This window comes from Lactuca sativa, chromosome 5 (genome assembly GCF_002870075.4).
Source record: "Lactuca sativa cultivar Salinas chromosome 5, Lsat_Salinas_v11, whole genome shotgun sequence".
In the NCBI taxonomy this organism is placed as follows: domain Eukaryota; kingdom Viridiplantae; phylum Streptophyta; class Magnoliopsida; order Asterales; family Asteraceae; genus Lactuca; species Lactuca sativa.
The window spans coordinates 161,706,385-161,716,179 of record NC_056627.2 but is presented as its reverse complement, the minus strand read 5'-3'; positions in this window follow the sequence as shown (position 1 = coordinate 161,716,179).

Genomic DNA, 9,795 nt, shown 5'->3' with positions numbered 1-9,795 from the left:
TCAAACACCATAACTTCTAGAGTGAGTCAATAAGCTCAACAACCACTCCAAGGACTCAAAATGCATAAAATAACAACATAACTAGATCTAGCATCGTGGATCGTCAAGATGTGAGCTTTTTACCTCAAAAGCTTGTAAATAATGACCTAACCCCGAATCTTCAAGCTCAATACACTTATCCAAATGGTCCTCTTCTTCTTCTCCTTCACAAATCACCAACAAACACTCTTTAAGGGTCAAAACTCACAAACACACACTAGGGTTTCAATTTCTGGACAAAGGAGGGTGGAGGCTGGCTAGACATGACCAAATGAGGCTATAATAAGGTTTAAATAGGGTGTAAACCTTAAAAATTAGGGTTTCATTAAAGCCCACATACGCCATGCGTACTCCACATACACCCAGTGTACGTGGATATGATCCGCGATCAACTTCGGAATAGTACGCTAAGTGTATTACCTAGAACGCCCCATGTACTAGCTTAAGGACCAAAATGCAAACTTTTTTTTATTAACAAGGGTTAAATGTGAAATTTACTAAATTCAGGTGTTACAAATCATCTCTCCTCTGATCAAGGGTACTTAATCCCCTCTAAGGTTTAAAGAGTTAATAACTTCTTTCATCCGTGTTTGGGTTTCCACACCCGCTTGGACGCACAATATCTAACTATGGAATGTGAATAAGGGGATCATTTCATGCTTTAGTGTCACACCCCAAAACCACGAACGGCGGAAACGTTCTGGGGCGGAGGACGTCATGTATGCATCACAACAAATGTAAAGTAGTAAACAAGCAACAACATCATCCATTGCATTAATAGTATAATTTTAGTTACAAGTGTTTTCTTTCATAGTACAAGACATGATGATAACTTATCAAAATAAAAGACGAGTCTTGACTGCTCCGTCTTCTCTAAACCTTGCATCGACACCTGTCTATTTATAACCTGAGAATACAAGTTATTTTGAAAGAGTAGATCAGCATTTAAGCTGGTGAGTTCATAAGTATTTAATGTCATTGCTTTGATTTGTTGGTATGAAAGACTGGTGAATGATTGATGAAACATTTAGTATAAGTATGAAAACTCTAGAAAATCCCATATTTCCTACTAGTATAAAAGTAGTCTTCTATCAAGACCCGAATGTTTTGAAAGTAGTCTTTTACCTAGACCTGACTGTTTTGAAAGTACGCATCTCTTGAAAATGTGACGGTTTTTCCTTGTTTAACTATTATTAGTTTGTCCCTTAAGTATACCTGAAATGGTATCAACTTAAAACATCCGTAGATTGTTCATTTACCTCTGTTGCTAACAGCCGGGTTTAGGAATAGTTAGTCCCTTATGTATACCCACGATGGTATCAACCTAGAACATCCGTAGATTGTTCATTTACCTCTGTAGCTAACAGTGGTTGTCGAAATGGTTAGTCCCTCAAAGTATGATGTGGTACTAGGAGATAAAGTCCCAGTCTATCTCGTCGATGATGTGATTGAATCACAAGGTATAGATAGAAAGGCGAACGATATAACCGTATCTAGACATATAACATGTAATAGTAATTTGCCATATAATGTCTATGTAAAAGTATTCATGTACGAGTATTCCTTCATATAACATGTAGTAGTAATTTGCCATATAATGTCTATGTAAAAGTATTCATGTATAAGTATTCATGTAAGAGTATTCTTTCATATAACATGTAGTCGTAATTTGCCATATAATGTCTATGTAAAAGTATTCATGTAAGAGTATTCTTTCATATAACATGTAGTCTAGACTCATGAATGAACTGATTCCGGTGTAATTTCTTGTAGTAGGGAAAATGTTTTGTTTACTCTAAACTATTCCTATAATAGTTTACTAGAATGTAATTGATGAGTGACCAAGTAGGTTTATACACCATTGCTATCTAAGAGTATCGGAACTAAATTAACTGATGGAACATTTATGACCATATATGTATACATGATATATAACTAATATTTAAACGACTTTCGGACGAATACCCAATATCCCACCAGACCACATCTCAAGGCGCGAAAAGGAAATAGGGTGGATAGCCTTCCTAAGTCTTTTAAACATTTCTTATATAACTATACATATAGAGGCATGCAATTTATAATATAAAAGCATAAAGAAGTTTTGTAAAACCGTTGAAAAGTCTAATAAAGAATTTGTGACTTGATGTCAGTTTATAAAATGATTGAAAGTATTTTGTTTGATAAGACAGTTTAAGTACACGTAAAACCATTGTTTGAAAACACCTTTGTAACCGATTTTGAAAGGAAGCTTACAGTATGTAAGACAGTTTGATAACGAGCTTTAATCATGTAAAAACGTTTAAGAAAGTCATTTGAAGTAATATGTTTAGTGAAACTGTTAAACTTGTAGTAAATCCATTTGTATACTAGTTATAAATCACATAAGATTGATTTATTAACAAGAAGTATCCCAAAATATTGATGTTTTTCGTGCCAAAATAATCGTATGTTTGAAGTATGATAGGTGGACACATATACATACAGTATAAGCAGAGTGTTTGATTTATATATAAATAACAACACTTTTCATTTCAAAAGATATGATGTTATCGTGATACATTTTGCATACGAAAGTCTCTTTATAATAATTATAAATCACATGCGATTCCGTTGATAAAAAGTGTAAAACGAAACTTTATATAACATACGATAATCATCGTGTGTTTTACTTGTATTCCCCCCCTTAAAAGCATATAAAAATATTTATAAAACATTTAAAAGTGTGGATTATAGGGGTATGAACTCACCTGAAAGTTTGAAGATAGCGAGATGGAAAACCGGGCAGAGTTTCGTCTCGGGAAAGGGATTTTTCTCGGGATTCTCGGGAATCTCGGGAGTAAAATCGACCCTCGGGACTTGAGAAAAAAGGCCAGAGCTTCGGGTTTGAACGGGCACGGAAAACGAGGCAAGACCGCGAGAGAAATGAGAGAATTGAGCAAATATTTCGGAAAGCCTCGCATCCCTTTTATAGGGGTGCTGAACCGCCTCGGTACGCTGGGCGTACGAGGGTACGCAGCGCGTACGAGACGTCATTGCTTACGTATTTCGGATGGAGCGGGTTGGACGGCGGGTCGGTAGCTTCGCATAGGGCGACGTGGACGATCCGAGGCCTTCGATCTGAGTACGCGGGGCGTACGAGGGTACGCAGGGCGTACTCCGGTCCTATCCGATGACTCCCCTTCGGATAATACCGGGAGTTTTTATTTAAATTTATAATTATTTTAAATAAACTTCAAAAATTCATATCTCCTTCATACGAACTCCGTTTTCGACGTTCTTTATATCCACGCGAAGGTGAGACTATGATCTACAACTTTCGTTTAGATTCCGTTGGCAAATTATGAAATAATTTTTATTATTTATTTATTAAAATGACGTGATTAAGGAATTTCTTTAAAAATTCACAACATCTTTATCTGACGTCGGTTTTTGCCAGACTTTTTACCGCTGAAATACCAATGACGAGACCTTCAATTCCCGTTTAGGTCATTCCGGCCAAAAGTCGCTCGATCTCCGATTTGAGTTTTTACGTAACTTCGTATTGCCGTTTTTATGTTGGAAAAACTTAGAATGGTCATAACTTCTTCGTTATAACTCGGATTTTAGTGTTCTTTATATGCTTGGAAACCTTGATACGATTCCTTCTACTTTATTTACCCCAAATAAGATTTTAGGAAAGTTAAATTTTGACCTAAATTTGACTTGCGTATCGTCTTGAAATATCGGGTTGTCACATTTAGTGACTTGGCAACTCTCTTATCTTTTAACATATGTTAAGATCCTAAAAATAAATATACGGTTTATAACATTATCATGTTATCTTATGATTTGGGATCTTCCCTAGTATTCTAAGTTGGGACCGAAGTTGCGATCTTCCCGAGTATTGTAAGTTGGGTTCTTTCCCTATAAAATTCTAAGTTGGTATCTTCCCCAGTATATTCTAATTTGTGATTGCCTCAAAAAAAACCTAATTCGGGATCTTCCCCAGCATAAGTTAAGATTTCCCCTTATATATATCCTAAAGTTGGGGTCTACCCCAATGGACTCTTAAGATGGAGTTTTTCTCAAAAGTTAGAAGGATTCTCATGATTTGAAACCTCAAGATTGAAAAACGCTTATCCAAGTTCAGAGTCCTGAAGAAAATTTCAAAGAGATAACTAAAAGTCTAATTGAAATTGAAGGAAGGGAATATGAAAGCTCTCACCAGGTTCTATCTATCCTTATATTTTATGTTTATTACACCCAAAGTTGTCTTTAAAACAAGAAAAAGATATCCTTTTCTTCAAAAGATTTTCCTACTTTTTAAACAAAACTTCATCACTTAACATTAGGATTTTGACTATTCATAGATCCCAATCGAATAACTATTTATCTCATATCTTTAAGATCCTAAAAAGTTTTTGTAAACCCTAAACTCTTTAGGATCCTAATCAACTAAGAACCCTTAGAAAAATCTACTTTGATCATATTTCTACAACCAAAACAAACCACACATATAAAATGATAGAAACAAAAGCATGAAAATTAAACAGGGTTGCTCACCAACCCAACAAAAAGAAAAATAAAATTGTTTTACAGACGTAAAATTAAAATTGTTTTTGAATCCTATCAAACCTAATTCATGGTTTGAACACCACCAATTGGAACCACACCTGTCTCCTTCTTCTCTCCCTCCTTCACCTACCCCACAGGCTCTTGACTGACATTAACACGCTTACCAGTTAACTTGGATAAGGATTCACGCCAACCAGCCACATTCCACGATCCTACATTCTCCACATCCTTTGCTAGCCTGATCTTTGTCTCCCAAACGGCTTCAACATCACTACTCTTCACCTCAACGATCACCTCCTCGATCTCCAAGGCGTGCTCTATTTCCCTGTTTTCCTTCTCCTTGCTCAAAATATCCACCCTCTTCAGAATATCCTCATTGGTCGCCTTCCAAACCTTCTCATGTTCCTTAACGCCTTGTTCCCAAGTTTTTTTTTTTTGTAAATTCATTAAAGGAAAGGGAAGGAAAATTTTGACAGAAAGAAAGGGAGGGGAAAGAAAATATTCATTATTCTGTGTTCCCGAGTTCGAAGAAAATGAAAGAAAAATTTTAAGTTATTGTGTTCCCGAGTTAGGAGGAAAAAGAAAATAAAACTTAAAATTTTCCTTCCCCTCACTTTCTTCCCAAATCCGCCCAATTTGGAAGGAAAATATGGCTCTAAAATCCTTTCCCTCCCCTCACTTTCCTTCCATTAATGAAACTAGGGAACATGATTTTCCTTCGTCACAACTCACTTTCCCTCTGTATCCTCCGATTTCCCTCCTTAAGTAGAACTCGGGAACAAGGCGTAAGGGAACGATCAACCTCTTCATACCTTAGCTTCAGATCCCTAGTGGATCGGGACACATTATCCACGACCTAAGAAAGAATGCTTTTAGTAAACTAAAAATCAAGCATAAAAGAGAAAATAGGATTTGGAAGTACTTACAACTGGCGAGAAGGAGATTAGATTTTTCATGGCTTCCTTGGCACCCAGACTCTCAAAACTAAGGTCTAAGACCTCAAAAGGATTCCTCTTCTTCGATCTAGGGGTCTTCATAGATAAGTCGATTGCGACACTCTTTGGGGGACATGAAGAAGAAAGCTTTTTACTTCTTAATCACAAGCTGATTGCCTGATATAGTCTCCTTAAGGTCGGAGAGGGCGAAGCGAGCACTAGAACGAGTGACCTTAAGTCCTAAGAGTCACAGAGGAGCCTTTTAAGTTCAAGATCCTAACAATAAAATAGATAAATTGAGGATCCTTACTAGTAAACATCAGGAAGGTGGTAGATGATCTCTCCTGGAAGCTGGGTGGCTTAGATTTAAAGGTTCTTTCAATTTTAGGCAAGGAAAGGAGATTCTCAATCTTTTTTTTGGTTTCTTCGTTGGTAGGAGCAAGTTCTTTGAGATTAATGGTTGCAAAAAAATCACACAAAATAAGAAGACCGTGAATATCGGATCCCTAACAAATCAAATTCTACCCTTATTAACCCAATTCGTTGGTAGGAGATCGCCGTTAGGGATGGAATCTCGGCTCACAAAGAAAAATCATTCTTTCAAGGAACCATCATTATGTTTGGTTTTTAGAATAAGATGTATTCTATTGGGTTTGACTTTAAGCGAGATGCGAGAAGACCCAAGGTTTGAGAGATCATAGATGTAAGCTATCTCATATAAACTGATCTTGAGATCCATGGACTTCGAAGAACTTAGTGATGGCACCAGAAAAGGGTAAGTCATGCCCAAGGAGAAAGGGTACTCGGGGAAGCAGACCCAAGTGGGAGAGACAAAATCTGGTTGGACCTTAACATCAAAAGAGTTGAAGATGGTGCTGGTGGGGAAATCCCCACTTACATTCAAAGATATGATATCATCATTGTTAAAAGAACAATTCTCCTCGTAATTTAGGAGTTTCTGATCTACGAAATTGTCCTTAGAAGGAGCGAGGATACTGGTTCGAGAACGGAGGATATTTTTGCCCATAGTCGGTAAAGAGAAAACAAGAAAAATAAAAGAAAATAATAGAATAGATTTACCTTGAGGTGACTGATAAACACTCGAAGGAAAGCTGAAAGAAGCAAAGGGTGATCGATAACCCGTATACCCTATTTATTTGGGATCACAGAGGAGAGAGAATTGATTTTACGGATAATCATGCCTAATTGAACGGATAAAATTCTATCCATTACAGCTTGAATTTCAAACTCTATATTTCAATTTAATCTAATTATACACTTTAAATACTTGAAATTAATTCAATTATTTTGCAGGTATAATTTGGGGGAAATTGTTATGGGTCAAGATCCTCAAACCTATCTAGGATTCCGGATCTTAAAGGAGTCTCAGGATCCTAAAACATACATCAGGATCCTGACCATCACCGTTATTATTTTTCCTAAGATAATTAATGGATATATTTCTTATTTATTCTTCACGTGTGCAACAATTAGTAAATAAATGACTCATCAACTATGAAGAGTCGTTTCAATTAGGCTTAAGACTCGGAAATACCAAGTCAAGGCAACGTGCAAATACTAATTCAACGAGATCCTGGGAACATCGTACTTTTAGTTGTTCACCTAGGCTATATATACACTTGTAAAAGTCACACAACAGGCCCAATTTTTGACAAATTAGACCCGCTAAAACACTTGCACTCTTACTTTCAATCTTATCTCTATAACTTGCTTTTCTATCAATAAAATTAAACAAGGCAGGTGATCATTATCACCTTTCATTGTTTTGTGTTGGAGATCCTAGCAAGGATCAAGGATTTTCCTTGTAAACCACTTGTATCATTTTGATCTCAATTCCATATTAATATTAACCATAACACCATAGCGTCTCATACAATTTCCTTGATATCTATTTTATCGATTTCGACCACACATCTTCCACTTTACCTCTCTCTTGTAAAACCGAAAACCCATCGGATGTAACTCCTCCTTATTTTTCAATTATACATCAGACCAAGGGATGGATGGATTAGCCATCGACTTCCATCCCTTCCACCTTCGATACCAATGAACAAGATTGATTTATCCCCAACACCTGCTGATTTTGAAGGGGAGAAATCGTTTCAGATATCTTTTTGCAGCCTTATCAGAGAAGACGAAGTGATTCTAGGAATTCAAGATTTCAATACACACCTCCAACTTTTTTCTTGTATGAAATCTCATCGAGAATTATGGCTAACAAACACACACACACACAACAACAACAACAACAACAACAACAACAACAACAACAACAACAACAAAACCAACAACAACACCAACAACAATAACAAAAAGGGTATCACAAACCCGCCTGCAACCTTTTTTTCTATATAGGTATGAGATGGTCTCCGACGGTGAAATAAAATTGGGTCTTCCCTTTCTGAAACCATTGTCGATGAAATAAAATTGGGTCTATCCCATCACTTTCTCTTTTCGGTTTGGCTTCCATACTTAAAGTCGCACGTATCCCATCCACATGGTTCAATTTCCCATAAGATGCCGACAATTATTGGTTTGGAAGGGGGGTGGGGGCGTTAATCGGAGGTATGTTTGCATCTGCGCTTGATTTACAATTTGTATTATGTAGCTTTGATTTTTTTTTTGTTTGTATTGCATCTAGGTGTGATTTATAGGATGCCGTTAAAATGGTGGGTATTAAAGGAATACAGTGGTGGAGGAATGGCGGGTGGAGGTGGCGCCGAATGCAGGTGGGTGCGAAGAAAGGCTGATGGAGGAGGAGAAAAGGAAGGAATTTATTGGTTTCCTCTGATTTCTGATTCCCAATCCTGTTTTTTTTGTTCGGATTTTAAAATCATTTTATTTTTGATATATGAACATAAGGAGGGGTGGGGTAGGGATGAGTTCTCATTTTAATTTGTTTTATTGTTTAAATAATAAATAAATAAGAAACTAATTAAAAAACAAATGAGGGCAAAATAGTCTTTTTACGTAGGACAACAACCAAAGACACAACACAAAGGAGCGATAGGGACTGTCCAAGTTAAAAAAAGAAGTTAGGAACCAAACACGCAAATTGCCCTAAATCACATGGACCATTTATGTAATTTACCCTTAGGATTTTGAAATTACCAAATCCAGTGCTAAGTTGCGGATACATTGTCTATAAGATATATAAGATAGGTGGAAGTTTGATTATTTTTCATCCAACCTCAAATTAATGGGAAGTGATTCGTATACAACAATTTTTATCCATACACAACAATTCGTGCTTTATGGAGTTGTACAATACAATACTTTAATGCACAAATTGTTGTGTATAGAAAAAATTTGTTGTGTACGAATCAGTTCCTCAAATTAATATCTATTCTTTCTAATCTTTTGGCTTAAAAAGTGTCATTCAGATGGTATAAGAAGGCCAATAAAGGCAAATGAGTAGCAAACACTTTTAATAGGAAAAAAATATAACTATTATCGTGAAGATGATGAGTGCAATTTGTCAATCCTAAACTCATTTACTGATGTTGGCCCAGCCGCCCACGTTATACAAATTTTTATCGTGGTGGAAAATTTCTACCAATGATGTCGTGTATACAGTGGCGGATTTAGGGGGGTTCCGGGGTGGCACCGGCAACCCCTAAATTTTCCGGCCGCAGTGGAAAAGTTTTCGAAATTTTTAAAATTTTTTATTTTTTCTACTATCGTGCAACCCCTAATCTTCCCGTGCAACCCCTACTATTAAATCCTGTGTCCGCCCCTGCGTGTATACGTTGCTTCCCAGCCGCCCATGTTATACAAATTTTTATCGTGGTGGAAAATTTCTACCAATGATGTCTTGTATACGTTGCTTCTATGGGGAGTTTAAAAGAAATCAACTAGAGATGTATTATTGTATATAGAAACAGTATCATTGATGATATCCAAAAAAGAATAAATGAAATACTAACACAAAAGAAATTAAAGTTACGAAAAAATGGATATACAACGCCAATATGATCACTTCTCAATTACTTCGGTACTTCCACCATCTTGAAAAGGAAATTTATAATAGACAATGAGTATTTAGTGACCAAAAATACTATATCCATTATAATTTTCTAAAATAAAATTGTTATTAGATAGTAAGTCTTGATTTGTTGTTTATTAGTTATTAGTTGGTAAATGTATCATATTTTGGTAAGAGGACTAGTTTGTAATGAATACATTTTAATATTTAATTACAATCTTATCTATACATTATATAACTTAAGATGATTTTTGCTAGTTA